A 27,670-nucleotide genomic window follows, 5' to 3' on the forward strand; every position below is an offset into this window, starting at 1 on the left:
AGCTTCTCTGATGTGTTTACATCCATTGTTGTTGTTATTCATGTTGACCAGAGCTTGCATTTGTAATCGGTATCTAATTTGCAGATAGTCCTTGCATGTGGGAGTGGTGGAATGGGGTCTGGAGTTTGGGCCACACTGAGACGTCATTTCTCTGAGCATCATACCTGATGCACAGTGGGTGTCTGTGGGAATGAGTCCTCCCTTACCTTTTTTTTTTTTTTAATACATATATATTTTATGTAATTAAATCGAGATAGGGTCTCAATTTGCCTAGGCTGGTCTTGAACTCCTGGGCTCAAGCGATCCTCCCACCTGGGCCTCCCAAGGTGTTGGAATTACAGGCATGAGCCACCACACCCCCCCTTCACGTTTTTATCAAATTATTTCCATCTTTTTTTCTTGGAAAGAGAGCCCCCCCAGTCACCCCTCCTCCCTCCCATGGAGGTCTGCTCTGTAAATTCAAAGCAGGTTTTTGCTGCATTTTGAGCCTATCTGCTTTCTACAGATTTCACCTGTCTAAAAATAGTCACATGTATAATTCCTAGATTAACGTCTTTAGCTTTTGGGAGAGGTCTGCACCCTGGTCTGGGCAGCCCTCTATCTCTCTGGTTGACAACCCCGTCTGCCTGCTAATTGGGGTGCAGAACTTGTGGAGTTCCCATCCCTGGGGCTTGGTGTTCAGCTGGGTTTAATCTCAGCGCTCCTTGGAGAAGGTCAGCATGCAGATTGGAAACAGGAGAAGTGCAGGTTCAGACAGCGGCATCTGGGAATTCACCCACTGCCTGATGCTTTACACCTGCCTCTCTTCCCCAGACCCAAGGAGATGGCCTTGGGTCACCTCTTCTGCTTGACTAGCTGAGAGGAGTCCTGCAATCTTAGAGCCAGCTTCCCAAGAAACCTGACCTAGGACATACTCTCTCTTAATATTTAAGTAAACTGTTGTCAAGAACTGTAAAAGGTCTGAGATTTTTATCCTAGTTGTATACAAGTTAACAAGTTAGCCTGCATTGTTTCATGGATCCTGGCAGAAGACACAAGATTCCAGGGTCAGAGACAAGGACACTCTTTTTTTTTCTTTTTTCTTTTTTTTTTTTTTTAATACTTTAAGTTCTGGGATACATGTGCAGAATGTGCAGGTTTGTTGCATAGGTATACACGTGCCATGGTGGTTTGCTGCACCCATCAACCCAAGAGACAAGGACATTCTTATTCACTGTACCGCAGGCATCATGAGCTTCATTGACAAGGATGATGTGGAGGGGTCCAGGTGAAGGCTGCACATGCCGGGTCCAGGTGGAGGCTGCACGTGCCGTGGGTTTGTGTTACAGAGGAGAGACCCTGAGTTAGGGGAACCGTATCCTTTATAATGGTCAGGAAACTGACTTGACTTTTGCCCTGGAGAAGACTTTTTCTTTGTTATATCAGACATTGGACAAACCTACGCTTTGGTCTGAAGGGAGATACTATGGAGATCTTCCAGGGCTGTTCATAACATACAAACAACCTTGAAGTGACAGTGCCTCTGTTCCCAAGATGTGCAGAAAATCAAGAGACTCAGCTGGGCGTGGTGGCTCATGCCTGTAATCCCAGCTACTCGGGAGGCTGAGGCAGGAGAATCACTTGAACCCAGGAGGCGGAGGATGCAGTGAGCCGAAATCATGCCATTGCATTCCAGCCTGGGTGACAGAGCAAGACTCCGTCTCAAAAATAAAAAAAAAAAGGAAAGAAAATCAAGAGACTCACAGAGAATTGCCTACCAACAGCTGTCAATTTATTTTGCTTAATTGTTTTTGTATATAAAATGAACAGCGTTCACAATTGTCATTAATTATTGCAGGCTTTATGCTTGCAATGATACATTACCCTTTGACTGCCTGATAAGATATAAATCCCATAAGGCAATTTTCACTTCAAGTTACATTTAGAATTATTTCCTATGTTTAAAAGCAAATGTTCAGGGCCAGGAACAGTGGCTCATGCCTGTAATCCCAGCACTTTGGGAAGCCAAGGTGGGAGGATCACTTGAGCACAGGAGTTTGAGGCTGCAGTGAGCTACGATTGCACCACGGCCCTCCACTCCAGCCTGAGTGAATAAAAAAAAAAAAAAAATTAAAAACCCTAAAAGTAAATATTCAGAAATTAACAACATGCCTGAATGGTATGTCTTCTATGTATTGCTGACGTTGTTACAATGATTGGACGCCATGCGAAACCTATATGATTACATGACCAGTTCTCACCCACAGCTTAGGAATGCCAGAAATGACAGTGACATTAGCATTTGTCTATTTGCTTTCCAAAGCCCAGGACAAGGTTGAAGTCAAATAGCAGATTTTGGCTGAATTTGGAGGCTGAAGTTTGGGATGGTTAATTTTATGTGTAAACTTAACTGGGGTAAGTGTTGCCCAGAAAACTGGCGCAGCATTATTTCTGGGTGTGTCTGGAGGGGGTTCTGGAAAAAATTGGCATTTGAATCAGTAGATTGAGTAAAGAAGATCACCCTCTCCAATGCAAGTGAGCATCATTCAATCTGTTGAAGTTCTGAATAGAACAACAGAGTGAAGGAAGGTGAAGACCACCTCCTCTGCTTGAGCTGAGACATCCGTCTCTTCTGCCCATGGACATCAGTGCATCTGGTACTTGGGTCTTTGAACTTGGACCAGGACTTACACCAGTGGTCCTGTTTCTTGAACCTTTGACTTCAGACGGGGACTTACACTCCTGGCTTCTCTGCTTCTCATGCCTTTGGGCTTGGACTGGAACTACATGACCAGCTTTCCTGGGTCTCTGGCTTGCGACAGCAGATCATGAGACTTCCCCATCCCTATAGTCACATGAGCCAGTCCTTCATAATCATCTTTCTATATATCTACAGATATCTCTGTTTCTCTAGAGAGCTCTGATTAATGCAAAATTGAATGTCTATGTGTTTTAAATTATAATACAGGATGGTATTAACTACTCCATTCATCCAGAAAGAAGTGGTATGGACAGGTGAGGGGGTGACAAAGGGCTGCAGGAATTGGATCACTTAACTCAGTCTCTGGTGACCCTGGATAAGCTTCCTGAGAGAGATGAAATCTAAGGTTGGGCCCTGAAGGAGGAGTAGGAGTTAGCTAGGTAGAGGTGAGGAATAGTGTTTCAGGCTGAAGGACCAGCATGTGTGAAGGCTCAGAGGAGAGAGAAAGTGATATCTGGTGTGTTCTGGAAACTGAAGAAGTTCAGAGTGGCTGTAGCATAGCAAACAACCATGGTGTATGGGGTGTATGTGTGTGCATGTATAAGGGGTGGAACAGAGCTGATAGTGGTGGAAAATGGGGTGAAATAGAATACAGGGCTCAAGGTCATGGTGAATTGTGCAGCCTTGCAAAGGACTTGGGCTTCCTCCTGAATGTGGTGAGGGCCATGGTTGATTCCAGATTCTCATTTTCCTGCCTGCCCATTGGCCCTGGCTCTAGTTCTTTCCAGGCCTTGCCATTGCTGCCATCTCTAGGTTAGGCTGGCGGAACTGGTCGGCTTCTGGGCAGTGGTGACTAGAGCTTGGCTGTGAGTTATGCAGTGGTGGGCAATGGGGCATCTGGCCACTTGCCCGTGCAGATCACTTTTGCCCTCAGGCCCTGCTCACATCCAATCCTGGGAGTGGCATCTCCTGCCAGGTTTCCTGACATTGTGACTTGGTGGGTCTGAAGAACCCAGTTTATGATGGACAGTTCTGTTCCCATAGTCACTTGGTGCCGTCTGGTCCTGCGCCTGTCTCTACCAGGGCCTGGCAGCCCTTCAGGGACTGTTTTTTAGATAGATGCCATTTGTTGCTAGAGATGGCATGTCCTTGCTCTGGAACTCTAGAAGTCTACATTTTAATTGTCCTACTGGGGTGTGCCCAAAAAATACAAGTGGCATGTTTTTCCTACCATGGACACTTTCAATTTTTTTTTTTTTTTTTTTTTGAGACTGAGTCTCACTCTATAGCTCAGGCTAGAGTGCGGTGGCACGATCTCAGCTCACTGCAACCTCTGCCTCCTAGGCTTAAGTGATCCTCCCACCTCAGCCTCCTGAGTAGCCGAGATAACAGGCACATGCCACCACACCTGGCTAATTTTTTTTGTATTATTAGCAGAGACGGGGTTTCACCATGTTGGCCAGGCTGGTCTGGAACTCCTAACCTCAAGTGACCCACCTGCCTCTGCCTCCCAAAGTGATGGGATTACAGGCGTGAGCCACCACACCCTGCCCCTACCATGGCCACTTTCCAACAGCATAGCACAGACTGGGTTACGAGGCAGAGCTCCTTGCACTGCAGCCTGGGCCACTTGCAGAGCCCTTTCCTGCTCTGGGTCCAACTCAAAGTTGGCCGTTTCCATGTCACTTGGTAAATGGATCAGAAAGAACACATTTCCAAGTGGAAAATATGTTACCTCTGGAACCCAAAGGGCCTTACCAGACCTTCTGCTTCCTTCTCCGTGGTGGGAGCTGCAAGATGCCTAAGTCGTTTTTTACTTTAGAGGGGGTAGACCCAGCACGCCCTGGCCTCCGGACTCTTGGAAACATCACTGACATGGTAGGTCTCTGAACCTTCATATAGTTTCTCTCTTACTCTGTGAAGTATGTGTTTTTCTAAGGTCTCCAACATACTTGCCACTTCTTGTTTTTCTGGCCTAATTAACATGCTACAGCTTTTTTCTTTTTAGACAGAGTCTCACTCTGTCACCCAGGCTGGAGTGCAATGGTGCGATTTCGGCTCACTGCAACATTCGCCTCCTGGGTTCAAGCGATTCTCCTGCCTTAGCCTTCCAAGTATGCTGTAGCTTTTCAACATCATGGGCTATTGTGGTATTTTGCACGATGTCTAGATGGTCCACATCTTTTCGGAGTGCATTATGACAGAGGTTAGGAGAATTACCATAGCCCTAGAGAAAGATTGTTATCCATCCTACGTGAATATAACTCTTTTTGGTACTCTTTCCTAATAGTGATAGGAATGAATGCGTTTGCCAACCCAGTGGCCACATGCCCAGTCCCTGTCGTGGTGCTAATTTGCTGTAGCCAAAAGGCCATATCCAATATGGCAGCTGCAACTGGAGCTACATGTTTAAGTTTGTGGTAGTCCCCTAGCATTGTCTTTAGCAGGTTCTGCCACTCATCTGGCTGGGTCATGTTGTGATTAACCCTAGTTATTGGTCTGGCAGCCAGGAAGAAGATGAGGGTAGATTCTGAATGAGGTAGATCCTGTCTTTCAAAGTAGAGACCTCTGCATTATCTTCAGATAAGAGGGAAATGCCAGCCTTGAACAGGGAGTGGTAAGCCATGTCTGCACACTCATAGGGTTCAGGGAAATTCAGGTATTTAAGAGTTTTCAGTGCCTCCATCCAGATGTTCCCACATCCATCTTCTGAGTTCCGCTCCATCCAAGCAGGACCATGACTCTGGCATAGCCGACTTGTTGGGGTTGAGAATTCAACCTCTGAAGCTCATTTTTTCCTGAACTCTGAACCTGATGCTCAGGAGATGGGAATCTCTTCTTATGTTGCCAAGCAGAACATCTGGCTTTCACACTTCACCTTCAATTAGTAATTAAACACTGGCAGCCCTTTATTGTCTTTTCCACTGTATTGATGACACTTGGCAACAGTCATTTGATACCATTATCATTGTAAAGATATTTTCCCCAACCTCTCAAACATCTGAGGCTTTGCATCTGTGTGGCATCCCATCATAAATCATGGTTGGTAAAGTTTTAAGAGTTGTACCACTGCAGCAGGGCAGGGGAGTCCTCTGAGGGAGTGAGGAAAGCAGGATGGGGTGGAGGGAGAAGTTGAACTGCTACACAGTGGAGACAAAGGCCTTGGCCAATTCCACAAGCGTCTCTGGAGCTGGGATGGCATCTCTAGGTTGTTTGAATGGAAGTGAGGAGACCAGTCACTGGACGTGGGCTGCCCCTGTGGAGGTGCATAGCCTTGAAGGAGGCAGCTTACCTTAGCTGAAGGCAATTCCTGGAGACAACTCTGCTATGTGCCATCATCAGGTAATACTCCAGGCAGCTGGGAAATGAGTGCTTTGGTCTTGAAGAAAAATCTTAGGAAAATTAAGTGCAATTGAAAAAATTATGTCATTTCCCAGGCAATTCATGAAATCATTGTTGATCACATTTTCCCTAGTCGTCTAAATGTTATCTGACCACCTTAGCACCCCTTTAAACATTTTACAAAGGGCAATGCATACGCTTCATTTCAAACAGCTTTACTAGAGTGCATTGATACTGTACTTGTACCTCATTCAGTACTCACTTTCATTCACACAACCTTTTGAGGCAGTTGGGTTTATCATGATTCCAGTTTTTTTGTTTTGTTTTGTTTTTTGAGACGGAGTTGCACTCTTGTTGTCCAGGCTGGAGTACAGTGGCACCATCTCAGCTCCCTGCAACCTCTGCCTCCCAGGTTCAAGCAATTCTCCTGCCTCAGCTTCCCTAGTAGCTGGGATTACAGGCAGGCACTACTACGCCCAGCTAATTTTGTATTTTTAGTAGAGACGGGGTTTCTTCATGTTGGTCAGGCTGATCTTGAACTCCCAACCTCAGGTGATCCACCCGCCTCGGCCTCCCACAGTGCTGGGATTACAGGTGCAAGCCACCGTGCCAGGCCCATGATGCCAGTTTTATAGGTGAGGAAACGGAGGCGCAGAGAGATGAAGTTTGTGGGGCACATGCTCAAATAGATCCTTCAGGTCTCTGAAGCTAAATTGTGCTTTTCCTTTTAGTCCTAGACTTCCCTCCAGAGGCAAAGCGGGGATTCTCAACACAGTTTGCCAATGAAGAAACCAAGATACAGACAGGGGCAGAGGGGGCGAGCAGTGGAAGGGAAAACCAGGGCATTGTTGGGTTTGGAACCAGGGCTCTGCTTCCCAGGCCGGAGCCATGTCTCTCAGTGCTGGGTCCCTGAACGGGCTTGCGAGGCCCTGAAAGTGACAGTATGGTGGGCTGGGAGGCCAGTGGCCCCGGAGTCAGGGGGTCATCACCCTGCCCTGCCCTGACCTCAGTTTCTCACACCAACCAAGGGGTCACAGGGAAAGGGACTTTATGGCTGACGGGATTTATGGCAGAGACAACAGTTTGTTCTCTGAGCTGCCCTGCTCTGGCCTGAGCCACCCAGGGAGCAGTTTAACACACACCCCTGCAGCCCCCAAATGGGGTTTCCAGCTGGAGCTCCGGGGCCCACCCCTTAGCTGGAGTCTGAGATGACCCCTTTGCCCATCTGTGCAGGACAGGAGCCTATGGGGCTCGCCTGCTCCTGTGAACCCTCCATGAGCCCCAGATAAAGAGGGAGCAGCTTGGAGGACCCTCCCTGCTCCCCCTACAGAAGCTCGTTTATGGCCCTGAGGCCCCTCAATTCCAATAGGATTGTCACCTATGCTTTCCTACTAACTCAAGACTCTACCCTCAGTTCTCTATTCCTTAAGCTCCAGCCGCTCATGTCTGCCACCTGCTGAATATCTCCCTAGGGATCCCACAGGAACTGCCAACCCCACAGGCCCAAACGTGAACTGCTCACTGCTTCCCCTTCTCCTCCCATCTCCTTGTTCTCAGGCAATGCTATCTCCACTTACCCGTTCTCTCAAGCCAGACGCAGGAGTCTTCCTTGACCCCATCATCTTCTTCTTTCTGTCACTACGTCCCGCCAGTGCCACTTTAACAATGCCCACCACATCTAGAGACTTCTTTCCATTTCCATCACACCCACCATGTTCCAAAGGGCCTTTGCTTCTAGAAACATTAATCAGAACATATCATTCCCTGGGTTAAACCACTTCAGTTTCTCCTCATTGCCCAGAGCTGTGCTTCTCAAGCTGAATGCTGATGGCATCGGAGGGAGTACACAATGTCACAGGTAGATGTGAGGAATCTCTCTAAGTGCCAGTATTACCTGAGAATTTTGAGGAAAAGCCAACTGTTTTTTTTTTTTTTTGAGATGCAGTTTTACTCTTGTGGCCCAGGCTGGAGTGCAATGGCGCAGTCTTGGCTCACTGTAGTCTCTCAGGTTCAGGTGATTCTCCTGCCTCAGCCTCCCGAGTAGCTGGGATAATAGGCATGCGCCACTACGCCAGGCTAATTTTTGTATTTTTAGTAGAGACGGGGTTTCTCCATGTTGGTTAGGATGGTCTTGAACTCCCGATCTCAGGTGATCCGCCCACCTCGGCCTCCCAAAGTGCTGGGATTAAAGGTGTGAGCCAGCCGATATTTTTATGTTGAAACAAATGTAATATTCGATGAAGTCATATAAAAGTCCTCTAAAAGTTATGTTAATACAAAAACACTCAAGATTGATGAAGTTTGTATTGTGAATTTAAACATTCTGGTTTGTAATGATCATAAGCATTTAAACTTTGAACATTTTATTTTATTTTATTTTTTGAGACAGAGTCTTGCTCTTGTCGTCCAGGCTGGAGTGTAATGGTGCGATCTTGGCTTCACTGCAACCTCTGCCTCCCAGGTTCAAGCAATTCTCCTGCCTCAGCCTCCCGAGTAGCTGGGATTACAGATGCGTGCCACCACAACCAGGTAATTTTTCTGTTTTAGTAGAGACGGGGTTTCACCATGTTGGCTAGGCTGGTCTCGAACTCCTGACATCGTGATCTGCCTGCCTCGGCCTCCCAAAGTGCTGGGATTACAGGTGTGAGCCACCGCACCGGGCCAACTTTGAGCCATTTTTTAAATCATGTTTTTAGAATTGCAAATTAACTTACCATTCGCCATTGCTATTGCTATCAGTTTTATAGAGAACATTCTTGGTGATCATGGTGTCTCCCTTGCCGGGTAAGTATGACGTTCTTGGGCACGAGGGACTAAAAGCAGCTTTTATATGCAGAGGATCTTTATAAAACCTGAACCTGAAGATGCGTTTCAATCTTGCATAAAGTGTTTATGTTGGGCTTTTATATAACCTAATTAAACAATTTTTTTTTTGAGATAGGATCTCACTCTGTTGTCCAGGCTGGAGTGCAGTGGTGTGATCATGGCTCACTGTAGCCTTGACCTCCCAGACTCAATTGGTCTTCCAACTGAGCCCCTCTAGTAGCTGGGACTATAGGTGCACATCACCACACCCAGTTATTATTATTATTATTATTTGTGTTTTTTGTAGAGATGGGATTTTGCCATGTTGCCCAGGCTGGTCTCGAACTCCTGGGCTCCAAAGATCTGCTTGCCTTGGCCTCCCAGAGTGTTGGGATTTATAAGTGTAAGCCACTGTGCCTGACTTAAATTTTTTTTTTAACCAAAAAAAGAAACAGAATCAATAGGATGTGGGTATAGATATATAGATGCAGATAGATTTATTTTAAGGAATTGGCTTATGTGATTGTCGGGGCTGGTAAGTCCAAAATCTGCAGGGCAGACTGACAGGCTGGAGATCCATGGAAGAGTTGATGCTGCAATTCTTCTAAATGGTCTAAAGACTGTCTGGAAAATTTCTTCTTTCTTGGGGAACCTCAGTCATTTTTTCCTTAAGGCCTTTAACTGATTAGATCTGGCCCACTCACATTATAGAGGGTCATCTACTTTACTCTAAGTCTACTGGTCTAAATGTTAAATTTTCTAAAAAATACTTTCACAGCAGCATCTAGACTGGTGTTTGACCAAAAATCTGGATGGTGCAATTTCATCAAGTTGAGACATGAAATTATCTATCACAGCCTGTGTGTCTTTGTATACATGGAATGTGGGTAGCTGGATAGCGGAACAGAGGGATGAATGGACAAGTGGATAACTGGGTATGTGGATGAGATGATGTATATAAATGATTGGTTATGTGTTTAGAGGCCAGATGAATGAATGAATGAATAAGTGAATGAATAGGTAGATGAATAATAGAGTGATTGGTTGTGTGAGTAGGTGGGTGGGCAGATAGGTAGAGAGGTGAATATATGTATTGGTGAGTGACTGGTTGAGTTGTAAACATGTGGGTGGACAGGATGATAAGGGTGGAATGTTGGTTGGATAGTTGGATGTTGTCTAGTAAGACCTGTGGTTGGATGAAGTGCCGATGGACGCACATATGCATGGACCAGTGGATGGCTGTGTGACTGGTGGAGTCTGAGTAATGAGTAAACGAGTGGACCGGTGGATAATTGAAAGGCTAAGTGTAGTAGATGTAGGCAGGAATGGATGGCAGGGTGGGTGAATGAGTAGATAGGTGTGTGAATAGATGTATTGGGAATCTATAGATCTTTTTGGGAGTGAGAAATTGGGGAAATGCTAAAGTCGGCAAGTTTGTTTTACGGAAGAGTTAGTAGACGAGAAGCAACATATCATGTACCCTTTATGTGATTGATAGATGTGCCTTATTTCTCTGAGCCTCCATTTCTTCATCTAAAAATAAAAGGGAAATCAAATACTATTTACCTGGCAGCGTGCTGTGAGGCTCAAGTGAGGTATGTGTGCAAGTGTCTGGTACTGTGCCTTAAATATTATTACATTCTTAAAAATGTCAGTTTTCTGCATTCCTTGGCCTCTCCTCTCCTTCTTCCTTGTCTGTAGGTGGCAGGTTATGTTTTATCGAGCGAAATCATACCGAGGTCTCCTCTGTGCCCCCACCCCAGCTTTAATAGAAACATATCCCTGACATGGCTGGTGCAACCTCCTGGGGCCTACACTTGGGCAGAGAATAGCCGCCTCCACCTCCCTCACCCCAAAAGGGACACCACTGCCTGACCCTCTTGCTTCAGCTGGGATGGTTTCTTTGTCCTCAGTGGACTAGAGACAACATCTGGCCTGGCTACTGCTTCTCCTTGAATCTTCTCATGACAACTCAGACGTGATGAGAAACACATTTGTTCTCCTTGGTGGCAGCAACACTTTCTCGCTGAGAGATCAGAGACATGTACAAGGCCACACACACACACACACACACACACGAGGTTTGTACAGGGGACCTTGGTGGGGAGGAAGTTCGTGGTGTAGCTTAGGAGTCTGAGAAACTCGGGTTTGAATCCTGGTTCTGCCATTTTGGGGCTGTATGATTCTGGAGATGTCTCTCTCCTTTTCTGAGACTCAGTGCTCCTATCTGTGAAATGGGAATAATATGGCCCACCTCACAAGACCTTTGTTAGGAAGAATTCAAATAATTATGGACACAGTGTCTGTCACACAGCAGGCACTAAATAGATACCAATCCCATTTGCACTGGAAGAAAAGCTTTTCTTGGAAAGAAAGACCCAAACTGTGTCACTTCGGGTTCCATCCAAGTATTTGGAGCCCTGGTGGGAGTAGTGAGAAGGAGAGGGATGTTGAGTAAGTTGACTGATTTATTTATTCACTTTTTTCTTTTTAAAAAAATCAGCTTAACTGAGGTCTGATTCTATACCATAAATTGCATTCCCTTAAAATGAACAATTTGATGAGTTTCAACAGCTGCACGTGTCTACCCGTGAAACCATTGCCACAATTAAGACACGGACAATTCCCAGCTCCCTAAAGATTTGTTGTGCCCTTTCGCAGGCCATCCCTCCCTCCAGTGCCACACCCAGGTAACCACCCTGCTTTCTGTCACTATGAATTTGTTTGCATTTTCTGGAATTTTACATCAATGGAATCATATATTATATCATCTCCTGTGTCTGGCCTCTTTTTTACTTGGCTGAATCATTTGGGATTTGTCCATGTTGTTGCATGCATCAGTAATTCATTCCTTTGTATTGCTAACTAGTATTCCATAGCACATGACCTTTTATTTCCCACTCATGTAGCTTTTAATTAATGTATTCACCCATTATTCAGCTACTTGCTTGTTCATGATTTACAATTTTGTTCATTCATTCATTCTTTCATTCATCCATTCCACAAATATTTACTGCGTGCCATCTCTATGCCGGATATTGCTTTGGTATAGGACCATAGCATATATATCTGTGTATATATAAATACATATATTTAATAAAGGTGTATATATATATATAAAAAGATGTGTGTGCATATATATGTGTGTATGTATATACACACACACACACACACACCTTCATCTATTTATCTATATGCCTTTATTAAATGTGCTGGGGATAAAGCAGTAAACAAAGTAAAGAGGTTCCAGCATGGAAGGAGATTATAGTCTATTAGGCATAAGCAAATAAATACATGACAAATTGTGATAAATGACACGAAGTGAGAGAAAGCAGATTTGGGGGGTGGATGATGTTTATGGAAGTGTGCTACTTTATATATAAAGTGGCAAGAGAGGGTGTCTTGGAGTAGCTCTGCTGATGAATGTACAGAAAGAGAAGGTGCAAAGATCTGGATGTAGGTAGGTGTTGAGGATCTTGATGTAGGTGGGTGTTGAGGATATTCAAAGAGCGGCAAGTCTGGAAGAGGTCTGGACCGAAGATATAAATTTGGGAGTAGTGGGTGTGCAAAGGCTATATTTAAAGAAGCAAGACTGATGGGATCCATCTCCAAGGGAGTTGGTGTGTGGACAAGTCCACATCTGAGGGCAGAGCCCTGAGGCCCTCCTACATTTATGGGGCAACAGGATGGAGATCAACCAACCCGGCAGCTGGAAAAGAGTGGCCTGAGGGCAGGAGGGGAATAGGCAGAGCAGGGTCTGGGAGCTAAGCATGAAGCAGGTTTCAAGAAGGAGGGAGGGGTCACCTGTGTCAAACGGATGCCGCTAGTGGATTGAGGAGGACGAGGGCTACAAACTGAATATGGGAGCTGATGGCTAGAGGTCTTGGGGTTACAGGAACGTGGTAGTGGTGGGAAGGGGGTAGTTGGAGTGGGTTCGAGACAATGGGAAGAGAGGAGGTGGAGAGAGTGAATGTAGACTCTTTTGAGGCATTTGACTGCAAGTGGAGAAGGAAAGTGGGGTGATGGGGATTTGGGGATAAAGGAGGTTTTAACATGGGAACTAGTTGCCATACTTTCATACTAATGAGATTAATTCAGCATTTACTCAAGGTTTCTCTTTTCAAGAATGGTGCTTTTTATTTATTCTTATTTCTCATCCATTTCAATGCTTTTGTCCTTCCCCTTGCTGTTCAGAAACTACTTTCTCTAGAGGGAGATCATATTGAGTGGATCCCTAGAACCAGGCCAAAAAGGAAGAGGAACTGGGCAAGGGGAGGCATCATTTTCCTTATTCTTTTTGTTTTTTATTTTTGAGACAGAGTATCATTCTGTTGCCCAGGCTGGAGTGCAGTGGTGTAGTCTCGGTTCACTGCAACCTCTGCCTCCCAGATTCAAGCAATTCCCCTGCCTCAGACCCCCGAGTAGCTGGGATTACAGGTGCCTGCCACCATGCCTGGCTAATTTTTGTGTTTTTATTAGAGATGGGGTTTCACCATGTTGGCCAGCCTGGTCTTGAGCTCCTGACCTCGTGATCTGCCCGCCTCTGCCTCCCAAAGTGCTGGGATTACAGGCGTGAGCCACCGCGTGTGGGGAGACATTTTCACCTGAGTGGCCCACCCTCCCTCACCTCAGAAAGGGCTGGACAAAGGAGGCCTGAGTCCTCTTCAGCTCCTGGCTGGATGGGGAAAAGCATCACCTCAGCTTCTCCCTCTGCTGAGAGAGGCGAGGAGGCCCGAGAGAGGGGAAGGGGCCAGGCAGGAGTGGTGCCCGCCAGTGGTGACTTGACCGGCTCTAAGAATGAAGGGAGCCCGGCCCCTGCTCTGAGGTCCTCTCCCTGCCTGCTGGCCTCCAGCTGGCCCCTCCCCAGCCCCATTTCCACCAGCCTGTGGTCCTTGCAGACCGGGAGCGCTGGGACCAGCAGCCAGGAGCTTCTTTCTTTCCTTTGGAGGTTGCTTGGGAGGGCAAGTATGGAATCTGACAGATGTGAGTATGAATCTGGTTCCACAACAATTCAAGGGAAGACTGGGGTGGCCAACTTGTCCCTCTTTGGGACTTTCTTAGGTTTAGCACGGGAGGTCTCACATCCTGGGAAACTCCTCAGTCCTGGGGAAACCGGGTTGGGGGTCGCCCTAGAAATGAACAGTGGATGAACCTCAGAGAAGGCAAGGAATGTGATTTCCTCAGGCTTCTGCAAGGTGATATGGCAGGGTGGGTATGGGCCCAGGTAGCAATCCTGGCTTCCCCACTGCCTAGCTGTGAGGCCTGGGCAACTGAACTTCTCTGCATCTCAGTGTCCCCATCCACAGAATGGAGAAAATTACAGCTCCTCTCTTTCAGGGTTGCTGTGAAGATTATACATAAAGCATTGAAAACTCCCTGGTTTATAGTAAGTACTCAATAGACATTAGCATTTAGTTATTATTTGTAACCTCAGTGCCCGTAATAGGTACCTGGGTACTCAGCAAATGTGTTTGTTTAATGAAACTGAATGAATGAGTGGCTCTGGTAAGAGGATATGTAAGATGCTAAGGTTAGCCCGAGGAAAGAGACACTGGTTCTATTCGGTGGGAATCAGAGGCAGCTCCACAGAAAGAGGCTAATAATCAGGCTGGGTGTTACAGGTTGAGTAGGAGTTTTCTAGTGAGCGCTGGGACAGGGAATAGCTTATGCTTGAGAGGGAATAGGCAGAGAGGAATGAGAGTGAATAAGTGCACGGCTTCTCTTTCACCCCAAGCACAAGCTGGTTTTAGACACAGCTCAGCAACTCAGTTATCAAAGAAAGCAAATCTTGCAGGGTTTCTTTTCCTACACCCATGATTGTAAACACCCTTCAGCCCCCGCCCTGTCTATATTTTCAGTTCTGTATCCCAGCATCCAGGTTGGTCCCTAATACACAGTAGAGGCTCAGTAAATATTTGTGGCTCATCTGCTCTGTGCCTGCTACTGTGCTATGTGCTTTATTGTGTTATCTTACTTTAATCTTTACTATTACCATCTTCCTTTTTGGGTTTTTTTTGTTTTTTGTTTTTTGTTTTTTGAGACGGATTCTCACTTTGTCGCCAGGCTGGACAGCAGTGGCGCCATCTCAGCTCACTGCAAACTCCGCCTCCTGGGTTCAAGCGATTCTCCTGCCTCAGCCTCCCGAGTAGCTGGGATTACAGGTGCCCGCCACCACGCCCGGCTAATTTTTGTATTTTTGGTAGAGACAGAGTTTCACCATGTTGGTCAGGATGGTCTTGATCTCCTGACCTTGTGATCTGCACACCTCGGCTTCCCAAAGTGCTGAGATTGCAGGTGTTAGCCACCACGCCTGGTCACCATCTTCCATTTTAAAAATGAGAAAATTGAGGTACAAAATAAATGACTTGCTCAAGCAAGCCCCAAGAGTTAGCAAGAGAAAGAACTGGCATTCAAACCAGCAAGTCTCACTCCAGATTAAGCTTCTAACCATTCCCTTACATGTTTCTTTAGTTCTTGGCAAATGGTACCTCTGGCTACAGTTCCAAGAACGGGAGGAGGTTGGTTGAAGTCTCTAGGATCTCCACTTCTTCTAGGGTGGGAGGTAACCCAGTAAAACTCGACTCAATAGACGGGTCATGGGCTCCTGCCTCACAAGGTAAGTTCTCATCGGTGAGGTCAGGGCATGGACTGTGGAGCTCAGGTCTTGGCTCCATGCTTCCTAGTGATGTGATGCTGGTCAAGTTACTGCTCCTCTACAGCCTCAGTTTCCTTTCCTCTAAAATGGCTTTGATGGGATTGTTGGCAGAATTGCATGAGTGACCTCATATCCTCATATAAGGTACTGAGCAGAGCCTAGCACGTGGTGAGCACTTAATTTCTGTTAGTTGCTGTTATCACTGACTTTCTCATTACAGGTTTCAGACTGTGGGGATACAGACTGGCGTAACATGTAGCCCTGCCTTGGAGGGACTCTGGACACAGTGGGAGAGGGTGACATAGAGAGTTTGGCAGGGTGGGCTGGGCTGGGTCCTGCCTTTGGGAGTCACTGGCACACAGGCTTTATTTAAGTGCACAGGGGTGGGAGCTCACACTTGAAGCAGGAGAGCAAAGCGGGGAGAAAAGTTGCTGAAGACCAAGCTCTGGGAAAGCAACATGGACAGAGAAGGTGGCACCCCACATAGGAGGACGAACAGCCCCTCCGTCCTGGGCAAGCTTGGACCTTTGTCACCCTGGCTCCAAGGGAGACTGGAGGAGTAGCCAGAGGCAGGAGAAAACCAGGAAGGGGAGGAGAAGCTTTGAAGAGGGATGGAGTGGTAACCTCCAATGCTGCTGGGAGACCAAGGATGCTGGAGCAGACATGCAGCCCCCGGGTTTGGTGGCGAGGCTGTCATTGGCAGCCTCCTGGAGCATTCGGCTGCAAGTCTGACTGAAGTCGGTTGAAGAAATGGAAGGGAGATGAGGAGAGATGAGAAGAGAGTGACAATTCTGATAAATTTGCTTGAGAAGCGGAATGAAGTCCAGGACATTTTTCTTGTCTTAAGATGGGAGAGACTAGAACGTTAAAAAATGCTGATGATGGCCAAGCAAACTGGCTCATGCCTGTAATCCCAGCACTTTGGGAGGCCAAGGTGGGTGGATTACTCGAGGCCAGGAGTTCAAGACAAGCCTGGTCAACATAGTGAAATCCTAACTCTACTAAAAATATGAAAATTAGCTGAGTGTGGTGGCGAGTGTCTGTAGTCCCAGTTACTCAGGAGGCTAAGGTGGGAAGATGGTTTGAGCCCAGGAAGTGGAGGTTGCAATGAGCTGAGATCACACCACTGCATTTCAGCCTGGGTGACAGACCGAGATCCTGTCTCAGAAAAAAAAAAAAAGCGGATGGGGGGCACCCTGCAGAGAAGGAGGACATGGAGATTCTGGAGAAAGGACATCAGTGAGAGCAAGATGGGTGAAGAGACCGAGTTGGGAACCCAGGGCCGGGGATGGCGGCTGGGCCACCATCTCCACGGTGAGGGGAGATGAAGGGAGAGTCACAGGGCAGGGAGATGAGCTGGGGAGATCCAGGGACCTCCATCTAAAGGCCTCCATTTTCTTTATGAAGATCAAGACAAGACCAGACCACTTCCTGAGGGTCAGGAGGAGTTTGCTGAGGCTGAGGTTGAGGGAGGGTTGAGGAGAGGAAAGGAACAATACAGCGACCATGAAGGAGAGAGGGAAAGTAAGCCGGCTGGGGCCCAGGGAAAGGCTGCCAGCGATGCGGGTCACCCAGTGCGAGCCTGGGACTGGGAGCACAGAAGCCAGCTGCCTCTCGGGGTGAGTGTCTCTGGCCCAGCTCAGCTGTTTAGGCACAGGAGCAGGGGCGTGGGTTGGAGGGTCACCCAGGCTTGCGACTCAGGCAGGTGGGGGTGGTGGAGGCAGAGAGGGCAGGCAGGGATGGCCGTGCTGGCTGTGGAATCTGGGCTGCAGCCGTGGGATGGAAGCTCTCAGGGACAGAGAGAGGTGTGTTTGAGAACAGTCTGGGGACAGAGGGGGCAGTACAGGAGCTCCTGAGCCCCAGAGACAGAGAGAAGGCTGCCGGTGAAGAAGGTATTGACTGGGTCTTTGATGGTGGAAGTAGTACAGTTTCTGTGATGACGAGTCAAGATGGCTGATTCGGGGTGGAGGAGGGGCATTGGTGATGAGGAAGTCCAAGATAGAGGGGCCAGGACATCGGGAGGGATGTCCGTGAGGGTGTCAAAGTGACTCAGGGCAATGGCAAGAGTTGCAGTTGGGGGGCTCCTCAGGGAGTGAAGAGTGCCCAAGAGGCTGTGGACAAGTGAGGGCAGTGAGATGCGGCAAACAGCCTGTGTCCTGAGAGAGCAGGTGTTTTTGGGAAGGCATGGGGCAGCATAGGCCAGAAAGTGGCCATGGAAGCAAGGGGACACCGCCTCTATCTCCTGTCTTGAGGTGAGAGAGGAAAGCCAGCCTCCCCTTGGGAGGGAGGGGGGAAATGATGTCCCCAAGGCAGAGATGGCTCCCCAAGGCCATGGAAGGGAGTTGCCGGGAAGAGGAGGAAGCTGTGCACGAGGGAGTGTGCTGTTTATGGGGCTGGGGTTCTTCAGGGTCCTGGGAGAAGGTTCTGGAAGGAGGGAAAGCTGGAAGCTGGGCCAGGGGAGAGACTGTGCAGAAAGCATGAGGATAGGAGCTTGTAGAGTTGTACATGAGGGGATGGACCCCCTTACAGGGATGTGAAGCCTTGCCCTGGGTCCTTCCGGTGGACACTTGGGTCCAACAGGATTCAGCTGAAGCTGAGAAGTGTGAGCAGGAGCTACAGGATGGTGGGGAGGTGCTTATCTTGTTTCCCAAGGAGCAATGGAGGAGGCTTTTTGCCACCTCCTGGGGTGGGAGCCTCAGTCCTTGGGGCTGGGCCCCCTAAGGCCCATCCCAGCTGGTCCTGGGAGGGCACCACCTCCTCCCCACCCTGTGACCCCTGGCTCAGGGGCTGTCCCCTGGGAAGATGGGAGTTTGTGGCTGGCCTGAGCAGCTGCCTGGAGGGGAGGAGGCCCCTTCGATGACCAACCAGCTCTTTCACACCCCAAGGAAAAACAAGCCCATCTGCAAAAACCCAGAGGTGTGAGGTGGAGGCTTGGCAATCTGCGGCTGGGAGGGAGGAGCCTCCCGTCTTCCCGCTGAGACAGTGTGGGAAGGCCGGCCAGCCCAGCCTGGGATCCAGCCCCCTCCCTCCGTGGGGCCTCGGGCAGGGCCTCTGGAGAGCAGGGTAGGGCTGGGAAGGACTCGGAAGCACCTGGAGGAGCAGGAAGCTCTGGGGACACTTTGCAACTCAGGCGGCTGGCAGAGAATGAGCACTGCACAGCGAGTCAGGAGACCTCAGTCACCCACACTCCCAGACTCCTGCGTGCCCTGGGGCTGTAGAGGGGTCCCCACTTCAGGGTGCAGTTTCCCCGGCCATCCAACTGCCAGAGTCAGTGGCCTGGGATGCTCTTTCTGGCTGATGAGGCTGTTGAGGTCCTCCCAATATGGGCAGAAGAACCCAAGCAGAGGGTCTGAGCGCCTGCCCGCTCTGGGCACCAGGAGCCGGCTCAAGTTCCATTCCTGAATATCAATGAGCAGGCCTAGGAATGTCTGCCCCACAGCTGGCTGCAGGCAGGCGGGCGGGGCGGGAAGGGAAGGGAGGAAATGGCCCGGCCTGGCCCTCCCAGACCCACCTGCCCTGCAACAGCAGGCAGAACTTGCAGGCAGGCAAGGCAGCCACTGCCAGGGCAGAGGCAGATGGGAACAGACAAAGGCCCTTGAGATATGGGGGAGGTATGAGGGAGGGCAATTGGGGGAGGGCGGGACAGACCTTTCCCAAGCTGCAGTCATGCCCCCTGCCTCTGTGCAGTCGCACCTTTAAGTCTCCAGCAAGCTCCAGCATTCCACACTGTCACTCCTGCGACTTGCCCACCTTCTCACTGTGGGAGGAGGCAGAACTAAGATTCAACCCCAGGCCTCTTCAGCTTGCAATCTGTGACCTTTGTGTTATGTCACCCTCGGAGATAGGGAAAGCTGCAGATGTAGACAACTTAGGGGCCCCTGGGCTGAGAGCTGCCTTTATTCATTTCCTCCTCCTGCAAGAAACAAGGCCTGTGCCAGCCTGGTGTCGGGTGCTGGGAATACATCTGTGAGCAGGCCAGGGAGGTTTTAGGAACTGGAGAGAGAAGAGTAACATTAATGCTCCCTTAATCATCCTCAGCCCCTAGTGAGTCATCTGAAAAAGCTGCTAAAGGGCTGCATTCCTCTGCAGTACAGAGGATTCACCCAAGTTAGCAAGAACATTTCAGAAAAAATCACATCTCAGAACAGAGCTCGGCGATTACAGGAGACATCAAGCCTGCAGAGAGTCAGGACATCAGGGATAGACCCTTAAATGTGCCAGGTGCTGGGATTGACCAGCGAGGGGACGAATAACAAGATTATTTGACAAGGTTTCTTCTGCACATCACTCACAGACCAGGGCACGAGACAACTCCATCATGAGGCCATGATGGAACAGAATGCTGGGATGGAGAGAGGGGAGGAGCCAGGCAGGAGGAAAGTTCAAGGGTGGGGACCTCCAAGCTGCCATTATAGCAGGAGTGAGAATTCTGCAAGGGATAAAGTAGAGAAGTACCTCCAGGCAGAAAGGACAGATAGTATTTGCAAAGGCTATAACCCTGCTGGAAGGTCAACAGTGTAAAGCCAGGAGATGAACTGAAACCCAACGAGGTGTGCTCTGAATACCAGGCTGAGAGTATGGACAACAAATGTAACACTTTGCTTGACTGGATGAATATTCCACCCTCCTCCCTGCCCTGGAAAACCATTTTGGATGTGTGTTTGATTGGGTCTGGTAAGCTGTCAGGGATGCCCATGAAGCTGGAGGCTGTCTAGAGGCGGATCAGCTTGCACCTCCATGGGCACAAGGACTATGTCTGGGCCCTAAGCACTCCATCTGCAAAGAAGGAGCTGGAAAAATGTGTTCAAGGCCCAGGATCCCAGGGAACTGGCACAAAACGGTGTTTGAGGCTCTTTCCATGCAGACCAAGCTCAACCCCAGGAACCAAGGCTGACTGACCTTGACAAGTCCCTTCCCTCTTCTGTGCCTCCATTTCCCTGCAGTCTCAGGGTGCTCTCCAACATTCTCATTCAGATGACTCAAGGAGAGGTAGAATTGGGTGACCACTTAGAAGGTGGCTGGAGAACTCACTGGATTAGCCGTGACTGTCATTTCTGACCCCTGGTCCGTCTATGGGGTGATGAGGATGGTAGACAGGATTGTGAGGGCTGCTTGCAATGGTTTCATTACGGGGCCAGCTCCTGGGGAGTCTGTATACCTTGAAGCTGGCATCTGGGCCTCCATGGGCTTTAGACCCTAGTCTAGGCTTGGTTGGGGAGTAGAACCAGAATTGGGACCTTGGTTCTTTTTATTTTTTTGAGACAAGTTCTTGCTCTGTCACCCAAGATAGGGGGCAGTGGCGTGATCATAGCTCATTGCAGCCTCAAACTCTGAAACTCCTGGGCTTAAGCGATTCTCCTGCCTCTGCCTCTGGAGTAGCTGGGACTTCACCCAGGAGTCACTATGCCTGGCTAATTTTTTAAAAGATTATTTTGTAGAGACAAAGTCTCGCTATGTTGCCCAGGCTGGCCTTGGACTCCTGGCCTCAAGCATTCCTCCTGCTTCGGCCTCTCAAAGTGTTTGGATTACAGATGTGAACCACTATGCTCAGCTCGGACTTTGGTTTTTAATATGGATCAAGATTCATATCTCAGCTCTGGATCTATTCATTCATTTATTTATCCAATCATTCACCTGTCCATCTATCCATCCATCCATCCATCCATCCATCCATCCATCCATCCATTCATCTATCCAATGACTAATTATTGAGCGCAGGTACATGCTAGCTGTGTGGTCAATAGCAGATGTTGAAGGTGCATTAGAAAGCATGGTACACATGTTGGTGGGATCTCACTTTAGCAGTGGGTCCATTCCATTCAGCACTTAACGGAACTCCCCTACTTCCTTTGTGTGCCCAGGGAGACCACTTCATCCCTGTGAGCCTCAGTGTTCTCACCCATATGATGAGGTTTAATGATCCCCATCTGTAGTGCTGTTGTGAGTTTAATGAGATGATGGGTGGAGGGCACCCAGCATGGCACAAGGACTTTGCATGGGAGCTGTCATCAGTGTTCCTTACAGCATCGCACCCGAGCCTACAGCTCACATGGCACAGTGGCAGGACCAGCTGTGGGGAGTGGAAGAAGGAGGGCAATGGGGTTGAGCAGAACTGGCCACATTTGGCTGTGTGACAATGGGCTAGCCCCTTAATTTTCAGCATTCACATTTGTATATTAGCGATAATAATTCCTCTTTTGTGGGGAGGAGGCACACAAGGGAAGCTGGCCTCCTTCCTTCCCTTCTCTGAGGGGGTGGGCTGGGGACATCGTGACCCCCAAGGACTGTCCATGGGAGATGCGAGAGGCATCTCCAGTGGGCCTGGGAGCCCTTTCATTCATCTACATGTCATTGGGAAAGTCTTATGCAAGGTGCTTGGGATGGATGATTGACATGACAGATGGGAAACCTGGTCTCACGGAGCCGGCGCCTGGGATGGCAGAGGAGTGAGGACCAGATGCACAGAGCGGTTTGTGATAGCTGTTTTGCGGGAGAGTGCCAGGAGCTGGGATAGCAGGTCAGGAGGGGCTGCTGGAGACGGGGAAGCCAGGGAGCCTCTTGAAGGAGGTGGCTTTTGAGTTCTGAGCTGAAGTGCCAGGAGTCAGCTGTTTGAAAGGTGAGCAGAGGTAGGCAGGGCACAGCAAGTGCAAAGGCTCTGGGATGGCAAAGGCTTTGAGAGCCCGAGAAAGCAGAGGCCATGCTTTCAGGGACTTTCACGTGCAATGGGAAGCATATAAGAGATTCTCTCGGGGAGTCAGGCAGAGGCCAGAGTGGACAGACAGCCTCATTTACGTGGGTACTGATGACTCCCCTTTCCCACTCGAGGAAACTGAGGGCTCGGAAGAGTTAAACCACCTGCCCAAGGGCAAGTTGGCAAGAGACCAAGCCCAGGTGGGCCTCCTGTGTCAGATCCTGTCAGGAGGCCAGGGGCAAAGCCCCCAGGTGCTCTAAGGTCCCCCCATCCTCGTGAGGGGTGAGAACAGGAGGGGCCCAGCCTGGGAGAGAGAACATTGTGTCTGTGGGAGAGAGTCAGAAGAGGCAGCAGCCTAAATGCACAGCAGACCCCGGCCAGCCCCGGCTGCCAGCACAACTGCTTGTGTGGCTGCCAAGCAGCCAGATGCCGCTTCTGGAAAAAATATCTTCCTGGCTTGGCACTCCCTGGCTGGCCGGCCTGCCATGCAATGGGAGGAGGGGGCTGCCGAGTGTGGGCCGCTGTTTAGCACCCCAGAACGGCGCTGCTGTGCCTTTGAAGCCACGCAGGAACAGGGAAGGGAGGGGGCAGGGAGGATGCAAGCAAAATATTTTCGCTAAAAATATTCTGGTCCAGGAGAAGATCTTTTTTTTCTTTTTTTCCCCTACTCTTGCTGGAAAACCAAAGTCTTATTAAAACAACACCAGAATATTTCATGTTGATATCAATTAGGCGAAGGAGAAGGAATCTTGAATTTTCCTCCCTGCCAGTTTCACATAAAAGGAATATTCTCCCAGAGGCCAAAGGACGAAGGTTTTTAGTTTTTTCCCTTGCTGCAAAAAATTCCTGCAATGTGGATGGAAAGTTCCTCATGTCTGAGAGCTTCCTGAGAAGTTGGGGCTCTGGAGCTTGAAGCCAAGTTCTCCCCCTAAGCCTGGTGGGACAGGGCAGGTGGCTGGCTCTTTCACAAGGCCCTCTGAACCTGTCAGGGAAGGACGCAGCCAGGCCCACTCTGCGTGAGGCTGGCCCATCCTGTGTACTCTAGAAGGCCTCGAGCCAGCTGGGCCGCTTAGCCAATGGCCAGAGATCGGCAGATATAGACAGCATTTGGCCTCTGCCTCTGGCACCCTTCATCAAAGCTTCTGGGGCAGCGTCAAGACAGGAGTTGCTTTGAGGTGTCTGGCTGAGGCCCTGTCTCTGGTAGAGGCCTTTCCTAGCCATGATGGCAGCAGCATTGCTACACACTTACTATGTGCCAGACACTTAAAAATATATGTTAATATCTCATCTACTCCTCACAACAACCACAAGAAAAAAGGATTATACGATCTCCTATGCCCCTGAGAAAACCAGGGCTTAGAGTCACACAAATAGAAAGCTGCACTGATAAGATTTGAACCCAGGCCCCTCAACCCTAAAGTCCGTGTTCTGTCTTCTGTTCCAACCTGCTTCTCATATGACCCTTTAGCTCAGAGTTTGGTCTCTTACGGAGTATTTGGTAAGTAAGGAAGGCTTTTCTGTCCTGGCTATCATCTCAATCCTCCAACTCTAAATCAGAGCTCCTAAAAACCACTCCTTCAGGAATATTTTCTCTCCCTTTTCTCCTTCGCTAAGCTTTCAGAATTTTCCTTAAATGTTAATTATTAATTAATTTACTTATTCATTGAACCATTCATTTATCCATCCATCCATCCATCCATCCATCCACCCACCCATCCATCCATTTATCCATTCACCCATCCATTCATCCATCTATCCATTTGTCTACCTACATCCACCTGTCCATTCATCCATCCACTCATCCATTCACCCACCCATTCCATGTTTACTAACTGCCAGGCATCGGAGGTGTAGAAATGACTAGAACACAGCTCCTGCTCAGGCCTCATTCAGGTTCATCAAATATTGGAGGTGGAATGTGATATTATAAAGTGTCTAATGCCACCTCCTCAGATGTAATCTAGGTAGGAGGAAGTATCTTGTTTTACAAATGAGAAAACTACAGGCCAAGAAAAGCAATGAAACTTGCTGGGAAGTTGTGCTTTGTAACTGAAAGATTGAGAATCCTGAAGCTCAAACAGGCTTCTAGGCCCAGTTTGTTTCCTTCTTAGCTGAGAGACTTTGTGCAAGTCACTGAAACTCTGTAAAGGAAGGAGAGAAATGTGAGGTCAAAGAGGGCTCAAGGCCTTGTAGGGCTTTGTAGGCCATTGTAAAGAGCTCTGGCATCTACTCTGAGTAAAAACGGTGCTATTACAGGGCTTTGAGCAGAGAAGATATGATCTAAATATAGTTTTAAAATGACCACTCCAGAGGCTGGGAGTGGTGGCTTACACCTGTAATCCCAGCACTTTGGAGGCCAGGGCGGGTGGATCACCTGAGGTCAGGAGTTTGAGACCTGCCTGACCAACATGGTAAAACCCCGTTACTAGTAAAAATGCAAAAATTAGTTGGGTGTGGTGGTGTGCACCTGTAATCTCAGCTACCTGGGAGGCTGAGACAGGAGAATCACTTGAACCCAGAAGGTGGAGGTTGTTGTGAGCTGAGATGGCACCACTGCACTCCAGCCTGGGCAACAGAGCAAGACTCTGCCTCAAAAATGAACAAACAAACAAACCTAAATGATCACTCCAGGTCTTGTGTAGAAAATAGCCCATCAGGAGGTAAGTGTCCAAGCAGGATGATGACCAGTTAGGAAGCTATTGCAACCATCCAGCAAGAGACAATGTTGGTTTGGACCAGAGTAATAGTAGTGGAGGTGGCAAGAACCATCAGTATTCCATGTGAGGTGGAGGAGGAAGAGAGACATCAAGGATGATTTCATTTGTTCTGCCTGCACAACTGGAAAGATTGCCATCACCTGACAGGGAAGGCTGTGGGTGGAGCCGATTTTGTTGAGGGGAACAAGCATGAGGAGCTCCTTTTGGATGTGTTGAGCCTGAGGCATCCATTAGATCTTTAAGCAGTGATACCACGAAGACAGCTCAATATCCAGTCTGGGGTCAGGAGCAGGTCTGGGCTGGAGGCGTCAATCTCGTACAGGAATGGTGTCTACAACCTTGAGACTGGATGAGATCACAAAGTGAGCGAGTGTAGACAGAGAAGAGGTCCAAGGACTGAGCCCAGGACCTTCCATCACTTAGAGATTTTCCTAATATATAGTGAACCCTCAGGGTACAGACATGAAGAAAACTTGGTTGTTGCCTTGCCTTCACAGAGTGTGTGTTTTAAAAAGGGCGATGCATGTGGAAGGAACCAGCAAGTTCACCAGGCCAACAACCTGTAGAAAGGAGTCAGCCTCAGGACTGTGGGAGCCCAGGGATGGTATCTCATCCAGCCCAGGGAACCCATTACCGTGGCCTGTTCCAGATCCACTCTGACAGATGTTGTCCTACCTGGTGCTCCCAGTGGCTGTTAGCAGCCCCTGAACCTACTCTATTCCATAGAATGTGGAAGGGAGGGATTCACATGGCCCAGACTTGGAATTTGGAAGCTCATCTCATTCTCTCCATAGCCCTGTCAGATCAGTACTGTTAACATCCCCATTTTAGAGATGAGAAAACTGAGGCCAGAAGCGGGAAGCCACTGGTCTCAGGCCTGACTTTAAAGATCATGCACTCAACATGGGAAAAAAGGGGGTGCAAAGGGCTGTTGAGAAAGGGAACTCAGAATCGTTTTTTTTTTTGAGATGGAGTTCTCTCTTGTCACCCAGACTGGAGGGCAGTGGTACGATCTTGGCTCACTGCAACCTCTGCCTCCCAGGTTCAAGAGGTTCTCCTGCCTCAGCCTCCCGAGTTGTTGGGACTACAGGCATCTGCCACCACGCCTGGTTAATTTTTGTATTTTTAGTACAGATGGGGTTTCATCATGTTTGTTAGGCTGGTCTCGAACTCCTGACCTAGGTGATCTGCCTGCCTTGGCCTCCCAAAGTGCTGGAATTACAGGCGTAAGCCACCACCCCTGGGCCAGAATATTTACTTTAGGATATAGGGCTCTCTCCTGGGAGGGAGCTCCTGGGCCTGTCAGTCAAAGTCAATGCTTTCCGAGGCCAGGCAGGGGACATCAGTGAGGCACGTGGGCTGGGGAGCAGAGTGTACAGCCTCATCTAAGGGAAAGCCGCTCCTCAGCCTGGCCAACTGTGGCCCTGAGGAAATGTGGGCCTAGGGTTGCCAGATCTGGTTTCTACAGAGAAGCTGGAAACCTGGATTTTTTTGTGAAATTTCCCACTTTTTAAAACAGTGTTGGGTCCAAACAAAACACATGTGCTTGCTGAGTTGACCTCATGGCCACCAGCTCCAGACTTTGGCCTTTTGGATGGTGGTTAAAAGCAAGCAAGGATCACATATGCAGGGTTCAAAGCCTCCATCCCTCCCAACTGGCTCTTGGGCAAGTGAGTTCACCTTCCTATCAGTCAGCCTGTGCCTCAGAGCTATACAAGAACCATGGGGCACACGGCCCCTCACAGATGCTGGATAAATGGTGGTGAGGAGGTGGTCTCTGTGTGTGTGTGTTGGGTGGGGAGGGTGTGATGTGGACGGCTTTGGGTAGGTTGGAGATTTTTATTGCCTTCACATTCCTGTCCTGGCCTTACCTCGTGGCTCCTGAGAGCTGGGGAGCCCGTGTGTGGGATCCTTCACAGGCCTGGACTCTAGGCCAGCCCTTCCCTCCCTCACCCTCTTCCAAGCCTTCCCCGAGAGCTCCTTACGGCTCTCCTGAGCAGCAAGGCCTCCAGCACGGAGCCTTCCTCGCCAGCCTGGCTCCCCACTCCTGCCACTTCTCTGCAACACAGGAGAGCCGTGGGGACGTCTGGATTCCTAAGGGGATGTTTTCCACATTTCTGGAAACCCACTGCGGTTTGGTTTTCCGTGGTAAAGGGCTTGGCAGTGGCTCAACCCAGTGGAAGGGCTGGTGGCTGGGAAAGGCCCGAGTCAGAGGTACTCATTGAGCACCCACTGTGTACCAGGCCCCTGAGATTCACAGATGTTTAAAACAGTCCTGGGCCCTCCAAGAACTTCATTATCTCAGTATGAATTCAGACTTGAAATCCGAGAAGTTAAAAACATCTCAAAACCACGGCCTTGCCACTCAGGCCAGGAGCCTGCCTTCCTCTGGCTTCCTCCTCATCCCAGCGGACAGCGGGTTCATCCTGCTGTATCCTCTAAATCTCTTGGGCCCGCTCATTTCTCTCAACCTCATTGCCAAGGCTTTGGTGGGTCGTCATCCTCCCTCCCCCGAATGACGACAGCTGCCTCCGCCCTGAACTCCCTGCCTCCAGCCAACCCCCTTTCAGTCCCTCCCCATGGCCCCTGAAAAGTCTTGTTAAAAGCCAAATCTGATCATGTAATGTCCCTACCAGGAGCCCTCAGTGACCTCGAGGTAGAGTCTAAACTCCCCATATTGGCCCACAGACCTTGCAGGACCTGCCTCTCCTTCCTGCCCTCGACAGCTTTATCTTTGCCCCCGTTTCCCGGTGCCCTCTGCACTTCAGAGGGCCTTCTCG

Source organism: Trachypithecus francoisi, unplaced genomic scaffold (assembly GCF_009764315.1).
Source record: "Trachypithecus francoisi isolate TF-2019V2 unplaced genomic scaffold, Tfra_2.0 Lachesis_group2, whole genome shotgun sequence".
Taxonomy (NCBI): domain Eukaryota; kingdom Metazoa; phylum Chordata; class Mammalia; order Primates; family Cercopithecidae; genus Trachypithecus; species Trachypithecus francoisi.